The sequence below is a fragment of the Arachis hypogaea genome, chromosome 20, assembly GCF_003086295.3.
Source record: "Arachis hypogaea cultivar Tifrunner chromosome 20, arahy.Tifrunner.gnm2.J5K5, whole genome shotgun sequence".
In the NCBI taxonomy this organism is placed as follows: Eukaryota; Viridiplantae; Streptophyta; class Magnoliopsida; order Fabales; family Fabaceae; genus Arachis; species Arachis hypogaea.
In genome coordinates this window covers 38,047,935-38,067,388 of record NC_092055.1, presented here as the reverse complement: position 1 = coordinate 38,067,388, position 19,454 = coordinate 38,047,935, and the positions used below count along the sequence as shown (strand labels likewise).

Sequence of the window (19,454 nt, the reverse complement as noted above, 5' to 3'; positions counted from 1 at the left end):
AAAGCTTGGCAGATATAGTAGGCAATAGTCCTCAAGTTTGTGAACACAGAATATTCTTAGAAGAGGGAGCAAAGCCTATCCATCAGCCTCAAAGAAGATTGAATCCATCATCTTAGAAGTTTTCAAGAAGGAAGTGACCAGGCTACTTGAAGCAGATATCATTTATCCGATTTCAGATAGTGAATGGGTCAGCCTAGTACAAGTAGTACCCAAGAAGTCTGGAGTCACAACAATAAAGAATGAGCATGGAGAGCTTCTGACAACTAGAGTGCAGAATTCATAGAGAGTTTGCATTGACTATAGGCATCTAAACCAAGCCACTCGCAAGGATCATTACCCTTTGCCATTCATTGATCAAATGCTTGATCGCCTGTCAGGTAAATCTCATTATTATTATTTAGATGGTTATACAGGCTACTTTCAAATTCATATAGCTCCTGAACATCAGGAGAAGACCACTTTCACATGTCCCTTTGGAACTTATGCTTATAAGAGAATGCCCTTTGGCTTATCCAATGCACCAGCTACTTTCCAAAGATGCATGATGAGTCTTTTCTCTGATCTGATTGAGAACTGTATGGAAGTTTTTATGGATGATTTTAGCATATATTGTGATTCATTTAGCCTTTGCTTGGATAGTCTATCTAGAGTGTTAGACAGATATGTTAATACAAACCTTGTATTAAATTTTGAAAAATGTCACTTTATGGTCAAACAAGGAATTGTACTAGGACATGTTGTGTCTAACACTGGCATTTCTGTAGATCCAACAAAGGTGGATGTTATTTCTAGTTTACCTTACCCCTCCTCCGTGAAGGAAGTTCGTTCATTCTTTGGCCACGCAGGTTTTTACGGGCGATTCATTAAGGACTTAAGTAAGGTAGCATTACCTTTATCCAGATTGCTGCAGAAGGAAATTGAGTTTGAGTTCAGTGAAAGCTGTATGCAAGCGTTTGATAAGCTGAAGACCGCCCTAACTCAAGCTCCAATTGTGCGAGGACCAGACTGGAGCTAACCATTTGAAATCATGTGTGATGCTTCCAACCATGTAGTAGGAGCAGCGCTGGCTCAGCGCGAAGGTAAGGACCCTTTTGTAATTGCTTATGCATCTAAGACTTTAGATGCTGCTCAGTCTAATTACACTACTACTGAAAAAGAGCTTCTAGCTATTGTTTTTGCTCTGGATAAATTCCAAGCTTATTTACTTGGTACTAAGGTAGTAGTGTACTCAGACCATACAACTCTAAAATATTTATTAGCTAAAAAGGAGTCCAAATGATGCGCATAAACTAGTTATGCTACGATTTAGGAAATTGCACGATCGGCAAAATTCCTTCCGGCAAGTGCACCGGTTATCGTCAAGTAAAAACTCACAATAGAGTGAGGTCGAATCCCACAAGGATTGGTTGAGTGAGCAATTCGGATTAGAAGTGTGTTCTAGTTGAGCGGAATCAAGATTTAGATGAGAATTGCGGAATGTAAAATTGGCGGGAAACGTAAATGACAAGAAATTTAAATGGCGGAATCTTAAATTGCATGAATTAAAGAGCAGAAGATAAATTGCTGAAATTAAAAGGGAATGGGGGTGATTGCATGAATTGAGTTGCAGAATGTAAAGAGAAAGTGGAAATCAGAAATGGGGAATTCATTGGGTTATAGGAGATATTGAGATCTCCGAATCAAAACATGTGTATCTCTTCCTCAAGCAATGCGTTCATTGAATTTTGCTTGGCAATCTTATATGATTGGATCCCAATCCCTTGGCTCACCAATTCTCTCTAAAAACGAACAAATTCCCAATCCCTTGGTTTAAATGTTCATAAGAAGAGATGATGCTCGATCACTGATTATACCACACAGTTTCATGAACCACAATTTGGTAGGATTACATGTCACAATATCCATCCAAACCCCAATCCAATTCACTGTGAGAAAGCTTCTCTAGCATGAATCCTCCATTCCTTTCCCAAGGTTCCGAAGGATTCCAATTATGGGTAGTTTCTTTCCCAAGACAACTACCCAATGGAATTAGATCGAGAAGCTTTCTAACAAAATTCAAGAGAAAAGATTGAAAAAGAAGATAAACTATTATTGATTCATTGAATTACAATAGAGATCCCTAACCCAATGAAAGGGGGTTTAGTGAGTCATAGCTCTGAATTCAATTACAAAGATATGAAAACTAGCTAAAAATGAAAGTCCTCATCCTTCCTAACTTCTATTCTATCCTATTTATACACTTTCTATATTGAGCTTCTGTTGTGTTTCTTGGGCTTTGAGGCCTCTCCCTGCTTTCCTTTTGCCTTGGGTTTATGATCCATAATCTTGATGAGGCTGTTGATCCAAATTCTGTAACAGTCATTGAGCCAACTTAGTGATAATCAAATAATGACACATGACTCAATAAATTGAAATTTCAGACTCATCAATCCTTCAGGCCCAATCCCATAAACCATGATATTCAATTGGGTTTCATACCAGAGTAAGTTTAAGTTAATGTTTGTGCTCAAATACTAACTTAAACCGCAATATTGTTGGCCCAGAAACCTTTTCCAAGAGTGGCGTTTAAGTTGCAGTTTAAGCTTAAACTGTAGCTTAAACGCCAGACACTTCCAGTGATGCCTTTTGTGGAAGCACGTTTAAGCTTCAGTTTAAGGTTAAACTGAAGCTTAAACGTGGAAATGGAAGAAGGCAGCCCTGGAGGGTAACTTAGTCGAACACATTTAAGCTTCAGTTTAAGGTTAAACTGAAGCTTAAACGTGGAGATAGAAAAGGCAGCCCTGGAGGTCGAACACGTTTAAGCTCCAGTTTAAGGTTAAACTGGAGCTTAAACGTGGAAATGGAAGAAGGCATCCTGGAGGTCGAACACGTTTAAGCTCCAGTTTAAGGTTAAACTGGAGCTTAAACGTGGAAATGGGGAAAGCAACCCTGGAGGAGAAAACTTGGTCGAACACGTTTAAGCTCCAGTTTAAGGTCAAACTGGAGCTTAAACGTGGAAATGGCTCCCTAGTGCACTTCCTATTTCTGGCATTTAACCTCCAGTTTAAGGTTAAACTGGAGGTTAAACGTGGAAATGCTTCCTGATTGGCATTCTCATTCTGGCGTTTAACCTCCAGTTTAAGGTTAAACTGGAGGTTAAACTTCAGTTTCAGCATTTCTTAGCCTTCATGATTCTGGCGTTTAAGCTCCAGTTTAGGCTTAAACTGGAACTTAAACTCCACATGTGATATTCAAGCTTCCTTTATTGACTTTGTTGCTTCCTTGCCTAGCCTCTTCTTCCCTGAAATCATCCAAACAATTGCATCAAAGTCTTGCAAAATTTCATGAGAAATCTTCCATTCATAGCATTCAAGTAATATAACTAAAGACTCATGGAATTTGCATCAAAATCATACTGTTTGGATGGTTCATTGCTTTGTTCTTCTTTTGACCATTCTTGGTTACTTTAAGCTCAAGAAAATGCATAAAACAACTAAAACTATCAAAAAAATGCTAGTGAAACTAGCCTAAGATGCTTTGGCATCACAACACCAAACTTAATACTTGCTTGTCCCTAAGCAAGTCCTGAGTTATTTGAGAAGAAAGTATGAAACAGAAAGCAATTACATTGGCTATATTAGCAAGCATTTGAAGTTCATCAGAAGGGTTTTATGCAGAAAGTTGCAGCATCACTTTTCCATACTTATCAAGTAAGATCATCACTTTTTCATTGCATCCATCAAACACTGCTATGGCCTCTTGTTATTCTTATGTCCTTGGCACTTTTCTCTTCTTTGTTTTTCTTTTCTTTTTCTTAGAGCTCCTTTGCTCCTTGTTTGCTTGGTGTCATGTGTTGCACAAGCCTTTGGCATTTTCTTTTTCTTATCAGTGCACTACACATATCCACTTCAGGCATTTTAGTTCACATTTCTTCTTGAGACATTGGTGCCCAGCACCTCTTTGTGTGACTAAATGTTTTGTATTTAGGTTGCTCTTGATAATGGACTTTTGGTTGATAATCCCGGGTTAGTTAACCCAAGTTACCAAGTGTTGAAACACTCCTCAGAACCTATTCATCCAAGCATATCCTTAATACATGAACACCACAGGCATTTGTCTCAGAAGTTCAAACCATTGGTGCCTAGCTTATTTTCTCAAATTTTTTTTTTCTTTTTGGTTGCCCTTTTTCAGTGGCTTTTTCTTCTTCTTTTTCTTTCTTTTTCATGGCCAAAGACATTTATTCATCAAGATCCATAGACAGTTTTCAATTTCTACATAAAAAATGATAATTCTACACTCTATTTCCAGTGATCTGACTGAACAATCAAGCATGCATACCACCACTTAATTCTACTTGATTTGTCACTAATTTAGCCAAGTTACTTTTGTTCAAACTTTTCTTTTATTTTTGGAAACAGAACAAGCATGGCAAGCACTTGTTTAAGAAGGTGAAGTTATATCCAAACATCTAGGCATTCACTTTATTCAAAGCAATAACAGATATTCATACTAAACAAAAACTCCACATAAAACTTAAATGACTTATGATGAAAGAAAGCTCATAAAGACAATTCACCAATTATCATTTGATTATTAAGGAACGAGACCACCTCTTATTTATTGCTTGGTTCTTCTTAATTCTTGGGATCCTGCTTCTTCTTGCTTCCTGCCTCTTTTTGACCACTTGTGCTTCCTTTGTCTTTTCTTATGAGCTTTTTCCAGAATCCAGCCTTTTTCATTGTTTCTTCCACTCCTTTTTCAAGGGTCATTGCCTTGTTTATTTCTCCTTCTTTCCTCCCTTTGAAATACTCATCAAAAGCTGGGAATGCTGGGTCCATCTTGTGTAGATGTTCCCCTATGTAGTTAAGCTTGATTTACGAACTGATGTTGTAATCAGCTTGGACTGAGTATCTTGCATTCTGTAAAGTGGTGGCTTCCTTGATTGCCAAGACATTGGCATTTTGGTGTTGGCATATGTGGCTGAAGGATTCCTGTAAGTGTAAATTCTGTTCCCTTTGCAGATCTAAGAATCTTGATTCAAAGTTCCTTTGCATATCCATCATTTTTAGGTGAAAGTCCTCTTGTCTCTCCTGAGACCTCATGTATTGTTGAGACATTCCTTCCATGATTTCCTGCATTCTGCTCATATCCATGGGGTCTCTGGGAATTCGTTGTCTTCTTTCTGGGATTGCTTGCTCTTCTTGCTCTTCTTCTCTGTCTTCTCCTTCCTGTCCTTCTTGTTCTGCTTCTTGCTCTGCTTCTGCTTGTTGCCCTTCTTCATTTCTTCTTCTTGTATGTCTTGGAGCAGTTGGGCCAAGAGTCATTCTGTACGCAGTTATGGCCAATCCAGGATATAGCCAATTAGGTCTTTCATCTTCAAGTGGTACTTGGGCATCGATGCATAGTCTAATGATGGTGCTAGGGAAGTGGAGCCAGGATTCAGGGTCACTTTTCTCACTAAACTCTTGTATCTGTTCAGCAATGAGTTTATGAACTTTGATCTCCCCTCCCACCATAATGCAATGAAGCAAGATGGCTCTTTTAGGGACTATTTCTGAAGAGTTTGCAGTGGGTAGGATGGATCTCCTAACTATCGCATACCACCCTTTAGCTTCAGGTGTTAGGTCTCCCCTTCTCAAGACTCTTGGAGCCCCTCTTGTTTTTCTCACCCATTCAGCTCTGATGGCACAAAGATCTTCAGCAATAGTCGTGTAGTCAGGTTCTCCTATCATCCTTTCCTCATAACTTGCTTGGCTGAAATGTATGTTTTTCAGGCCAAGAGTTTTCATGATTGCCTTGGGGCTGAAGTCAACTTCCACCCCTCTCACATAGCTTTTGTATGTGGGTTTCTTGGTTGAGTCTTCCCTCACTGCATTTGCATAGAACTCCTTCACCAAATTGATGTTGATTTTAGTGATTGGCTTAGTCAGGAGCTCCCACTTCCTCTTTTTGATCTTCTCCCAAACACCTGGGAACTCATCCTTTTCAAGGTCAAAGGGAACCTCAGCTAGTACCCTTTTAGGTCTCATCCATTCGGCTTGAATCTCATGGAAAACTGATTTGTATCTCCTTGCATCGAATTCCCTGTTCTCCTCCATTGGTTGCTTGTCTTTTCTTCTTTTGTGGCTAGATGAAGCTGCCATTGGTTCTTTAGTTTTGGGGTAAGTGACAAGCTAAAGTTGACAAGGTGAAGCAAGAAGTGTTGTTGGAAATGTGGGGAGGTTGTTTTCGGCAAGAGATAGTTTATGCTATGATGAAGAAAATGTGCATGAAGGAGATTTGGTGGTGTTGAACTCGTTCCCCAAGTGGTTCTTTATAGGGCCCTTAAGTGAAAAATGGACGGCTAGGGTGGTTTGTGAAGGGTGGCTTGATGGTAAATATATGAATTAGGGAGAAGGACGAATTGCTTTTCATTTTCTTGGAAGTATTCTGGGTGCATTAGGTTGTACATGTAGCAATCTTTTCTTGCAGAACTTCCTTTTCCCATGTGTTAGCTTCAAAGACTTGTGAACTTTCTTTTTGACCAAGCACCGTACCTCCCTTTGTCTTTTTCCTCCATTTTTGTCTTTTCTTTTGTACCTGCACAAACAAACAAGTTTGCTATCATTTTTTTGGTTCATGTGAATGATGAATAGTACTTGCACATGTAAATTAATGATTGACTCCATGAGCTTATAGCCGTGACTTTTGTATGTATGCACACTTATTATTGGACACCAAACTTAGTGTTTGGTAAAGTCTCCTGATGACATGAAATCCATATTGGTTGTCCTTAATGAATGTGCATAATTCTAATAAATCATAGTCACTTTGGCTCTTTGATTCTAAACAAAGTTACTACCCTAAGTAATTGAAACCAAAGTATTAACACATGCGAATGGTCTACTTGTCATGAATTTCGAAATCCAGAGGAACTTCTTGCTTTTCATGAACCGTGTTCAAAGAGGAACACCAAACTTAATGTTTGGTTGTGCTCTTTGCATGAAAAATTGAATGCATTTTGAATAAAGTTTGGGGTGCCCTCAGGCACACCAAACTTAGAGACAAATTGTATTTTATATGCAATGTTTAGTGCATTCTTTCAGCAGTTGTCCTCAGGATTCAAGTTCATGCATAAGAAACCATGATTTATTAGATGCAAAACAACACAAAAAAGAGTAAGGATATTAAAAACATGGGTTGCCTCCCATGAAGCGCTTCTTTAACGTCACTAGCTTGACGGTTGTCCCTTGTTAGGGTGGATTGTAGTGCTTGACGTCTTCTCCTCTCACTATGCAAACGTCTCCACTTGATTCCTTCATGACCTCTAAATGTTCCATAGAAAGAACTTTCCTGATTGTGAACACTTGAGGGAGCTGGGAAGGAATGGTTTTGAGGCCAGGTGGGATTGGCAGATAATGACTTGATATCACTTTATCTCCCGGAGAAAAACCTTCAGTGGGAATTTTCTTGTTTCTCCACCCTCTTGGCAATTTCCCTATCATTCTTCCCTTTCTCTTGAGGATTTCTTCATTGACCCTTATGCTAGGAGGATCCTTCTGATCTGTTTCCATTGATTCTTGTGGCTTTAACTCTTGCAACTCCTGTTTGCCTTCCAAAGACTGTTTTAGAGTTTCAGCTGCTGGATTGCTTTCCTCCAAACACAGATGACTACTATCATCCGTAGGCTTTTCAGGTTCTGGTTCAGGCTCAGATGCAGGTTTGAAAACTTTGAAAATGAGCTGTTCATCATGTATTCTCAGAATTAGCTCTCCTTGTTCTACATCTATGAGCGCTCTAGTAGTGGCTAGAAAAGGTCTTCCCAGAATGATAGGGTGTAGGTAGCTTTCCTCCATGTCCAAAATGACAAAGTCTGTGGGGAAGTAATAATCTCCCACTTTCACCAGCACATTCTCAACCACCCCTTCAGCTTGCTTCTGAGTTTTGTCAGCCAGTTGTATGATTACATCAGTGGATCTCACCTCATTCAGTTGTAGCCTCTTCATAAGAGTTAGAGGCATCACATTTATGCTAGCTCCTAGGTCACAGAATCCTCTGTCAATTTTTGTTTCTCCTATGATGCAAGGAATATGAAAACTTCCTGGGTCTGCTTTCTTAGATACTGTGTCCTTCTTGATGAGGGCACTGCATTCTTTGTTCATTGTTACCGTTTGTCCTCCCTTCAAAACTCTTTTCTTGCTCAACAATTCCTTTAAATACTTGATGTGTGTAGGCATTTGATGGAGAATCTCAAGAAAGGGAATATTGATATGGAGAGACTTAAATGTCTCTAAAAACCTTGAATAGGTTTTCCCTTTTTCACCTCCTCCTAACCTCTGAGGGAATGGTGCTTTTGGTTGGTATGTTTCCATCGTGCCTTTTTGCAGTTCCTTGGCTTGCTCAGTTTCACTTTCCTGCTTAGCTTCCTCCACACCTTCCTTCAAGATTTCTGGCTCCTGTTCTGAGGATCTGATTCCTTTTTCTTCTGAGACTTCTTTCAATATGGTGATGGCTTTGCATTCTTCCCATCTCACTCCCTTTTGTTCCCCTTTAGGATTCTTTTCTGTGTCACTAGGGAACACTGCAGTTGATTTGGGGGCCTGTTGAGATAGCTCTCCTACTTGAGACTCCATCCTCTTGAGTTTTTCACCATGGTTTCTTAAGGTAGTTCTCACATCATCCCTGAAGCTTTTCAATTCAGTTATGTCTTGACCCATGTGTGCCAGCACTCCTTCTATCCTGTTTAATTGATCTTGAAATTGTTGGTTCGGGTTAGGTTGGGTAGGTTGATTATTTTGGCCATGATATGGTGGTTGAGAGTAAGTGTTTTGTGTGGCTTGGTATGATCTTTGGTTGGAGTTTTGGTATGTGGACTTGTTATGTTGGTTTTGCTGGTTTCCCCACCCAAAGTTTGGGTGGTTTTTCCAGCCTGGGTTGTAAGTGTTGGAATGTGGATCATATGGTTGCCTTTGTTGATTTCCTACATACTTGGCCTCTTCCCAATTACCTCCTTCAGTGCTTTCTTCCTCTTGCTCTTGTGTGTGTATTGCAGCCACTTGTTTTGTTTCTAATTTCCTGGTGAGCTCTGCTAGTTGCTTGGCAAACACCTTGTTTTGGGCTAGAATTGTATCAACATGGTTCAGCTCCATGATTCCCTTAGTGTTGTGTCTCTCTGATGCATAGTAGTACTCGTTCTCAGCCATTGTCTCAATCACTTCAATGGCTTCTTCCACAGTCTTTTTCCTGTTCAATGAACCTCCTGATGAATGGTCTACAGCCTTCCTTGATTCATAAGACAGTCCATCATAGAAAATATGCAATTGCACCCAGTCATGGAACATGTCTGGTGGGCATTTCCTTGTCAAATCCTTGAATCTCTCCCATGCCTCGTAGAGAGTTTCACCATCTTGTTGTCTAAACGTCTGAACCTCAGATCGAAGCCTATTGACCTTTTGTGGGGGGTAGAAACGTGCCAGAAACTTGCTTTCCACTTCATCCCAGGTTGTTAGGCTCCCCCTTGGGAATGATTCCAGCCACTTAGCTGCCTTGTCCCTAAGTGAAAATGGGAACAAAAGCAGTTTATATGCATCTTCCTGGACTCCATTGGACTTCACAGTGTCACAAATTCTCAGGAATTTTGTGAGATGTTGGTTTGGGTCTTCATTAGCACTTCCACCAAATGAACAATGATTCTCCACAAGTGATATTAGCTGTGGTTTGAGCTCAAAATTGTTGGCCTGAATGGGTGGTTTCTGGATGCTGCTACCACAATTCCCAGAGGTTGGGTTTATGTATGAACTAAGAACCCTCCTCTCAGGAATGGCATTGTTTCCATCAGCTCTCTCATGGTTGTGAACTTCTCTATCCATGTTGAGATCTAAAGCTTCCTCAAAATTGTCCTCAGATTCTCCTTCAGATTCCTCTTCTCCCAGTACTCTCTTCCCTCTTGCTTCCCTTCTCAGTCTATGAAGGGTCCTCTCTGGTTCGGTATATGGAGGAGTTGATGTCTCTCCTCTCCTACCTGTCATACAAGAACACATCACAGGCAACAAACAAGTGAAATACTCTTGGTTAATGGAAGAGTATGGTTAGAGCAGTTGAGGAATTAATTCAAACAGTTAGTGAGTCAGTGAGTTAGTTGCTTGAATTTAAAGGCATAAAGAAAGAAAGCATGTAACAGAGTGCAGAAATTAAAATTCAACAAGTAATGTGTACTGAATTAATCAAAACAAAAAAAAATGCTCAATCTAGTTAACTTCCAATTTGAGAATTGTCAATCGAAAACCAATCCCTGGCAACGGCGCCATAAACTTGATGCGCATAAACTAGTTATGCTAACGATTTAGGAAATTGCACGATCGGCAAAATTCCTTCCGGCAAGTGCACCGGTTATCGTCAAGTAAAAACTCACAATAGAGTGAGGTCGAATCCCACAAGGATTGGTTGAGTGAGCAATTCGGATTAGAAGTGTGTTCTAGTTGAGCGGAATCAAGATTTAGATGAGAATTGCGGAATGTAAAATTGGCGGGAAACGTAAATGACAAGAAATTTAAATGGCGGAATCTTAAATTGCATGAATTAAAGAGCAGAAGATAAATTGCTGAAATTAAAAGGGAATGGGGGTGATTGCATGAATTGAGTTGCAGAATGTAAAGAGAAAGTGGAAATCAGAAATGGGGAATTCATTGGGTTATAGGAGATATTGAGATCTCCGAATCAAAACATGTGTATCTCTTCCTCAAGCAATGCGTTCATTGAATTTTGCTTGGCAATCTTATATAATTGGATCCCAATCCCTTGACTCACCAATTCTCTCTAAAAACGAACAAATTCCCAATCCCTTGGTTTAAATGTTCATAAGAAGAGATGATGCTCGATCACTGATTATACCACACAGTTTCATGAACCACAATTTGGTAGGATTACATGTCACAATATCCATCCAAACCCCAATCCAATTCACTGTGAGAAAGCTTCTCTAGCATGAATCCTCCATTCCTTTCCCAAGGTTCCGAAGGATTCCAATTATGGGTAGTTTCTTTCCCAAGACAACTACCCAATGGAATTAGATCGAGAAGCTTTCTAACAAAATTCAAGAGAAAAGATTGAAGAAGAAGATAAACTATTATTGATTCATTGAATTACAATAGAGCTCCCTAACCCAATGAAAGGGGGTTTAGTGAGTCATAGCTCTGAATTCAATTACAAAGATATGAAAACTAGCTAAAAATGAAAGTCCTCATCCTTCCTAACTTCTATTCTATCCTATTTATACACTTTCTATATTGAGCTTCTGTTGTGTTTCTTGGGCTTTGAGGCCTCTCCCTGCTTTCCTTTTGCCTTGGGTTTATGATCCATAATCTTGATGAGGCTGTTGATCCAAATTCTGTAACAGTCATTGAGCCAACTTAGTGATAATCAAATAATGACACATGACTCAATAAATTGAAATTTCAGACTCATCAATCCTTCAGGCCCAATCCCATAAACCATGATATTCAATTGGGTTTCATACCAGAGTAAGTTTAAGTTAATGTTTGTGCTCAAATACTAACTTAAACCGCAATATTGTTGGCCCAGAAACCTTTTCCAAGAGTGGCGTTTAAGTTGCAGTTTAAGCTTAAACTGTAGCTTAAACGCCAGACACTTCCAGTGATGCCTTTTGTGGAAGCACGTTTAAGCTTCAGTTTAAGGTTAAACTGAAGCTTAAACGTGGAAATGGAAGAAGGCAGCCCTGGAGGGTAACTTAGTCGAACACGTTTAAGCTTCAGTTTAAGGTTAAACTGAAGCTTAAACGTGGAGATAGAAAAGGCAGCCCTGGAGGTCGAACACGTTTAAGCTCCAGTTTAAGGTTAAACTGGAGCTTAAACGTGGAAATGGAAGAAGGCATCCTGGAGGTCGAACACGTTTAAGCTCCAGTTTAAGGTTAAACTGGAGCTTAAACGTGGAAATGGGGAAAGCAACCCTGGAGGAGAAAACTTGGTCGAACACGTTTAAGCTCCAGTTTAAGGTCAAACTGGAGCTTAAACGTGGAAATGGCTCCCTGGTGCACTTCCCATTTCTGGCGTTTAACCTCCAGTTTAAGGTTAAACTGGAGGTTAAACGTGGAAATGCTTCCTGATTGGCATTCTCATTCTGGCGTTTAACCTCCAGTTTAAGGTTAAACTGGAGGTTAAACTTCAGTTTCAGCATTTCTTAGCCTTCATGATTCTGGCGTTTAAGCTCCAGTTTAGGCTTAAACTGGAACTTAAACTCCACATGTGATATTCAAGCTTCCTTTATTGACTTTGTTGCTTCCTTGCCTAGCCTCTTCTTCCCTGAAATCATCCAAACAATTGCATCAAAGTCTTGCAAAATTTCATGAGAAATCTTCCATTCATAGCATTCAAGTAATATAACTAAAGACTCATGGAATTTGCATCAAAATCATACTGTTTGGATGGTTCATTGCTTTGTTCTTCTTTTGACCATTCTTGGTTACTTTAAGCTCAAGAAAATGCATAAAACAACTAAAACTATCAAAAAAATGCTAGTGAAACTAGCCTAAGATGCTTTGGCATCACCAAACCAAGGCTAATACGTTGGATACTGCTGTTACAAGAATTTGATTTAGAAATTAAGGACAGGAGTGGTAACCAGAATTTAGTGGCAGACCACCTGAGTCTCCTTGAGCACATTAAGGGTGACTCCACTCCTATAAATGATAATTTCCCATTTGATAATTTACAAGCAGTATCTGAAGTAGTTCCTTGGTATGCACCTGTAGCTAATTATCTAGTTAGCCACACTTTTTCTCCAAATTTTACTAAGCACCAGAGAGACAAGCTGAAAAGCGAGTCCAAATATTATATATGGGATGATCCATATTTATGGAGGTGTGGTGCTGACTAGGTAATTAGACGGTGTATGCCTCAATCAGAATTCCAGTCAATTTTAGAGGCTTGCCACTCATCTGAGAGTGGAGGACATTTTGGCCCTCAAAGAAGGGCTAGAAAAATTTTAGACTGTGGATTCTGGTGGCCTACTCTTTTTAAAGATGCTGCTGAATTTTGTAAATCTTGTTCGCCATGCCAAAGGTTTGGTAATATATCCAAGAGGGATGAGATGCCTCAACAGATTATGCTTTTCTGTGAAATTTTTGATGTTTGGGGCATTGACTTCATGGGTCCATTTCCAAATTCTAGCGGTTACTCTTATATACTGTTAGCCATAGATAATGTTTCTAAGTGGGTGGAAGAAATTCCTACCCACACTGATGATGCTAACACTGTTGTTTCTTTGGTTAGAAACCATATTATCTGTCGCTTTGGATCACCACGAGCAATCATGAGCGATCAAGGCACCCACTTTTGTAACAGGAGACTGACATGATTACTGAAAAAGCATGGGATAATTCACAAAGTAGAAACAACTTATCATCCCCAGACCAATGGGCAAGCAGAAGTCTCTAACAGAGAGATTAAACGTATTCTGGAGAAGATAGTAAAACCTCATAGGAAGGACTAGAGTGCCAGGCTACAAGACGCACTCTGGGCATATAGAACAGCGTACAAGACACCCATTGGGATGAGCCCCTTCCGCTTAGTATATGGAAAGGCTTGCCACCTCCCCGTCGAGGTGGAACACAAGGCTCTCTGGGCTGTAAGGGAATGCAACATGAACCTTACGAAAGCTGGTGCTGAAAGAAAGCTACAACTAGCAGAACTAGAGAACCTCCGCCTAGAAGCATATGACAACTCCAGGCGTTACAAGGAGAAAATGAAGGCTGTCCATGACAAGCATATTAAAAGAAAAGAATTCAGACTAGGGGAGTTAGTTCTTCTTTATAACTCCAGACTGAGGCTCATGTTGGGTAAATTGAGATCAGGATGGGAAGGTCCATACAGAGTAGAGAAGGTAGAGCCATACGGAGTTGTCCACCTGCGTCATCCTACTAACTCCAATTTCTAAAGGTCAATGGACATCGCCTAAAGCTTTATCATGGTGAGAAGATGAAGACTCAAAAGGAACTAGAGATCTTCCTCTTGGAAGACCCACCAAGAGAAGCAGAATGAGCCTAAAGAGCGTCCAACTTAAGGACGTAAAAGCAAAGTGCTAGGTGGGAGACAACCCACCATGGTATGATCGTTCCATTTCAGTCTTAGTTTTATTTTTACTTTATTTTTATGATGTTAATGACTCTTCTCATCATCCCTGCATATAGCTGCATATAGTTTGTATGAGCATTTTGTATATTATTTTATTTAAAAAAAATCACGCACGCGACGCGAAAGCGTCGCTGATACGTCCGCGTCACCAGTGCGTTATGAAGAAAAGAAAGCTGAACAGCAAGTCACGCGAAAGCGTGGCTGGAGGCATGCCTTAGGCATAAACTTGCCCACGCGTCCGCGTCATTTGCAAAATAAGCCTCCCACGCGTTCGCATCACCCATGCGAACGTGTGACCCTAAAAATCAACGTAAAAGAGGTGTATGGCAGCAAGTTATGATGGAGTGGGGCTAGAGTGATGCTAGAAGCATCAGCCCTGTCACGCGACCGCGTCGTTCTCCAAACATGGCCATTCATGCGATCGCGTCACCCAAATATTTTGGCAAAATAAGTTTGAGACAGAGATTTGCGTGAACGCGTCGCTGCCCTCGCGCCACTCGCACATTTCAGGTCATGCGACCGTGTGACCCACGCATCCGCGTCACCTGTATTTATCGCACATGACGCGACCGCGTCACATACGGCGCACAGAATATCCAGATCAGCCAAAATATCTTATCTTTTCTTCCACAAATCCTAATTTTTCTTTTCCTTTGTTATTTCTTTCTTCCCCCTTCTTCCTTCCCTATTCATTCTCACTTTTTCCCTTCTTCTTCCTTATTTTTCACATCCATAATCAAGGTTCTTCTCTTTCTCTCTTTATTTTCATTTTTCCATTATTTTTATTTATGTTTACTTTTTCTTTTTCTTTCATTATCTACATTCTATTTTCCTTTCACTTTTCTTTTTATTCCTTTTAATTGGTGTTGGAAATTTATTTCGGTCTTTATTTTCTATATTTTGCTTGTGGACTATCATGGATCTGTTTGACAATTAATATTACCTTTTAAAAGGGTTACTTGCATGTTCTATTTTATATTTTCCAAAACATATTCACCATGCATGCTATGTGTTTGTAAAAAAGCCCGTATGGCATCATGCACTACTTTTATGTTATCCTACTACCTTAATGACAGTTTTTTTCACAAAACCCCTTTTATATTTTATTGATTAAAATATTATTGTCAATACAAACAGATTGTTAGTTTGAATGATGTGGTATTCTAACTTGGACATTGTATGCTTGATCTATGCTACTCATGCCTTTGCCGGTATGCCAATAAACATCTTGCATTCAATTGCCACCATATGCACTTAATATACTACCTTTGATGAACTTTTCACATGTAGTCTAGACCATGTGTTAACGACATCCTTCTTTACCGTGCATTGAATACCACACATAATGTTCGCTCCCTTGCTCGAACCCTTTGCTTTACATATTACTCTCTCTTTCCTTTTTCAGGATGCCCACCAAGAAAGGAAAAGAGAAAGCTATTTCCAAACCACCAGCAAGAAGAAGAACAAAAAGAGCATTAGTGGCAGAGCCATCTTCAACAACAGTAAAGCCCTCAACAAAAAGAATCAAGAGGATCGTTGGTGCGCAGAAATTGTGATTACACTTTAATTATGTAAAATTCATTGCTCTTTCATTCCCTGGTAATGGCGCCAAACACATGATGCCAATACCATGGTTCACAACTTCGCACAACTAACCAGCAAGTGCACTGGGTCGTCCATGTAATACCTTACGTGAGTAAGGGTCGAATCCCACGGAGATTGTTGGTATGAACCAAGCTATGGTCACCTTGTAAATCTCAGTCAGGCAGATATAAAATAGTAATAAGGTTTTCAAAATTAATTAATAAAATAGGGATATAAATACTTATGTAAATCACTGGTGAGAATTTCAGATAAGCGAATAGAGATGCTTTCGTTCCTCTGAACCTCTGCTTTCCTGCTATCTTCATCCAATCAGTCTTACTCCCTTCCATGGCTGGCTTTATCTGATACATCACCACTGTCAATGGCTACTTTCAGTCTTCTCTCGGGAAAATGATCCAAATGCCCTGTCACGGCACGGCTAATCATCTGGAGGCATCACCCTTGTCAATGGTTTCATCTTATCCTCTCAGTGAAAATGGTCAACGCACCCTGTCACGGCACGGCTATTCATCTGTCGGTTCTCGATCATGCTGGAATAGGATTTACTATCCTTTTGCGTCTGTCACTACGCCCGGCAATCACGAGTTTGAAGCTCGTCACAATCATTCAATCATTGAATCCTACTCGGAATACCACAGACAAGGTTTAGACTTTCCGGATTCTCTTGAATGCCGCCATCATTCTAGCTTACACCACGAAGATTCTGATTAAGAGATCTAAGAGATACTCATTCAGTCGAAGGTAGAACGGAAGTGGTTATCAGGCACGCGTTCATAGGGAATGATGATGATTGTCACGTTCATCACATTCAGGTTGAAGTGCAAATGAATATCTTAGAAGCGAAATAAGATGAATTGAATAGAAAACAGTAGTACTTTGCATTAATCTTTGAGGAACAGCAGAGCTCCACACCTTAATCTATGGAGTGCAGAAACTCTACCGTTGAAAATACATAAGTGATAATGGAGTTCATTGGTCTCGGCCCCAGAGGGGAACCGGAGTAACCAAGACTGTGAATACAATGATAACAAGTTCTATTTATAATAAACTAGCTACTAGGGTTTACAGAAGTAAGTAATTGATGCATAGATCCACTTCCGGGGCCCACTTGGTGTGTGCTTGGGCTGAGCTTGAGTGTTACACGTGTAGAGGTCATTCCTGGAGTTGAACGCCAGTTTTGGTGCCAGTTTGGGCGTTGAACTCCACTTTGCAACTTGTTTCTGGCGCTGGACGCCAGAATTGGACAGAGAACTGGCGTTGAACGCCAGTTTGCGTCATCTAAACTTGGGCAAAGTATAGACTATTATACATTTCTGGAAAGCCCTGGATGTCTACTTTCCAACGCAATTAGAAGCGTGCCATTTTGAGTTCTGTAGCTCCAGAAAATCTACTTTGAGTGCAGGGAGGTCAGAATCCAACAGCATCAGCAGTCCTTCTTCAACCTCTGAATCTGATTTTTGCTCAAGTCCCTCAATTTCAGCCAGAAAATACCTGAAATCACAGAAAAACACACAAACTCATAGTAAAGTCCAGAAATGTGAATTTAACATAAAAACTAATGAAAACATCCCTAAAAGTAACTAGATCCTACTAAAAACATACTAAAAACAATGCCAAAAAGCGTATAAATTATCCGCTCATCACAACACCAAACTTAAATTGTTGCTTGTCCCCAAGCAACTAAAAATCAAATAGGATAAAAAGAAGAGAATATACTATAAATTCCAAACTATCAATGAAACAGAGCTTCAATCATATGAGCGGGACTTATAGCTTTTTGCCTCTTGAATAGTTTTGGCATCCCACTTTATCCATTGAAGTTCAGAATGATTGGCATCTATAGGAACTCAGAGTTCATATAGTTTTATTGACTCTCCTAGTTCAGTATGATGATTCTTGAATACAGCTATTTTATGAGTCTTGGCTGTGGCCCTAAGCACTTTGTTTTCCAGTATTACCACCGGATACATAAATGCCACAGACACATAATTGGGTGAACCTTTTCAGATTGTGACTCAGCTTTGCTAAAGTCCCCAATTAGAGGTGTCCAGGGTTCTTAAGCACACTCTTTTTTTGCTTTGGACCTTGACTTTAACCGCTCAGTCTCAAGTTTTCACTTGACACCTTCACGCCACAAGCACATGGTTAGGGACAGCTTGGTTTAGCCGCTTAGACCAGGATTTTATTCCTTTAGGCCCTCCTATCCACTGATGCTCAAAGTCTTGGGATCCTTTTTATTTGCCCTTGACTTTTGGTTTTAAGGGTTATTGGCTTTTTGCTCTTGCCTCTTGGTTTTAAGAGCTTTTGGCTTTTTCTGCTTGCTTTTTCTTTCTATTTTTCTTTCGCCTATTTTTTTTTCTGCAAGCTTTGTTCTTTGCTGCTTTTTCTTGCTTCAAGAATCATTTTTATGATTTTTCAGATTATCAAATAACATGTCTCCTTGTCATCATTCTTTCAAGAGCCAACATATTTAACATTCTTAAAACAACAACTTCAAAAGACATATGCACTGTTCAAGCATACATTCAGAAAATAAGAAGCATTGTCACCACATCAATATAATTAAGCTAAGTTCAAGGATAAATTCGAAACTCATGTACTTCTTGTTCTTTTGAATTAAAACATTTTTCATTTAAGAGAGGTGATGGATTCATAGGATATTCATAACTTTAAGACAAAGTTACTAACTACTAATGATCATGTAATGAAGACACAAACATAGATAAGCACATAACATAGAAAACAAAAAACAGAAGAAATAAGAACAAGGAATGAATCCACCTTAGTGATGGTGGCGTTTCCTTCTTGAGGAACCAATGATGTCCTTGAGCTCTTCTATGTCTCTTCCTTGTCTTTGTTGCTCCTCCCTCATTGCTTTTTGATCTTCTCTTATTTCATGGAGCATGATGGAGTGCTCTTGATGTTCCACCCTTAGTTGTCCCATATTGGAACTCAATTCTCCTAGGGAGGTGTTGATTTGCTCCCAATAGTTTTGTGGAGGAAAGTGCATTTGAGGCATCTCCGGGATCTCATGGTGATGAGCTTCATACGCCTCTTGAGCTCCATGAATGGGCTCTCTTGCTTGCTCCATCTTTTTCTTAATGATGGGCTTATCCTCTTTGATGAGGATATCTCCCTCTATGTCAATCCCAGCCGAATTGCATAGGTGGCAAATGAGGTGAGGAAAGGCTAACCTTGCCATAGTGGAGGACTTGTCAGCCACCTTGTAGAGTTCTTGAGGTATAATCTCATGAACTTCCACCTCTTCTCCAATCATGATGCTATGGATCATGATGGCCCGGTCTATAGTAACTTCAGACCGGTTGCTAGGGGGAATGATTGAGCATTGAATAAACTCCAACCATCCTCTAGCTACAGGCTTGAGGTACAATCTTCTTAGTTGAACCGGCTTGCCTTTGGAGTCAATCTTCCATTGAGCTCCTTCTACACATATGTCCATAAGGACTTGGTCCAACCTTTGATCAAAGTTGACTCTCCTTCTGTAGGGGCGTGCGTTCTCTTCCATGTTTGGCAAGTTGATTGCCAACCTCACATTTTTCGGACTAAAATCTAAGTATTTCTCCCGAACCATTGTAACATAGTTCTTTGGATCCTGGTTCTTACTTTGATCATGGTTCTTGGTGATACATGCATTGGCATAGAACTCTTGAACCATTAGGATGCCGACTTGTTGGATGGGATTTGTTAGAACTTCCCAACCTTTTCTTTGAATTTCATGTCGGA

General features: G+C 39.9%; 1 non-coding gene across 1 annotated transcript; it reads left to right on the top strand.

Moving 5' to 3' along the window:
• The first annotated feature begins 9,297 nt into the window (after positions 1-9,297).
• On the top strand, positions 9,298-9,401 carry LOC112788480 (small nucleolar RNA R71). The gene has a single exon (XR_003195841.1). It is a non-coding gene; the product is annotated as a small nucleolar RNA R71 (small nucleolar RNA).
• The last annotated feature ends 10,053 nt before the right edge of the window (positions 9,402-19,454 follow it).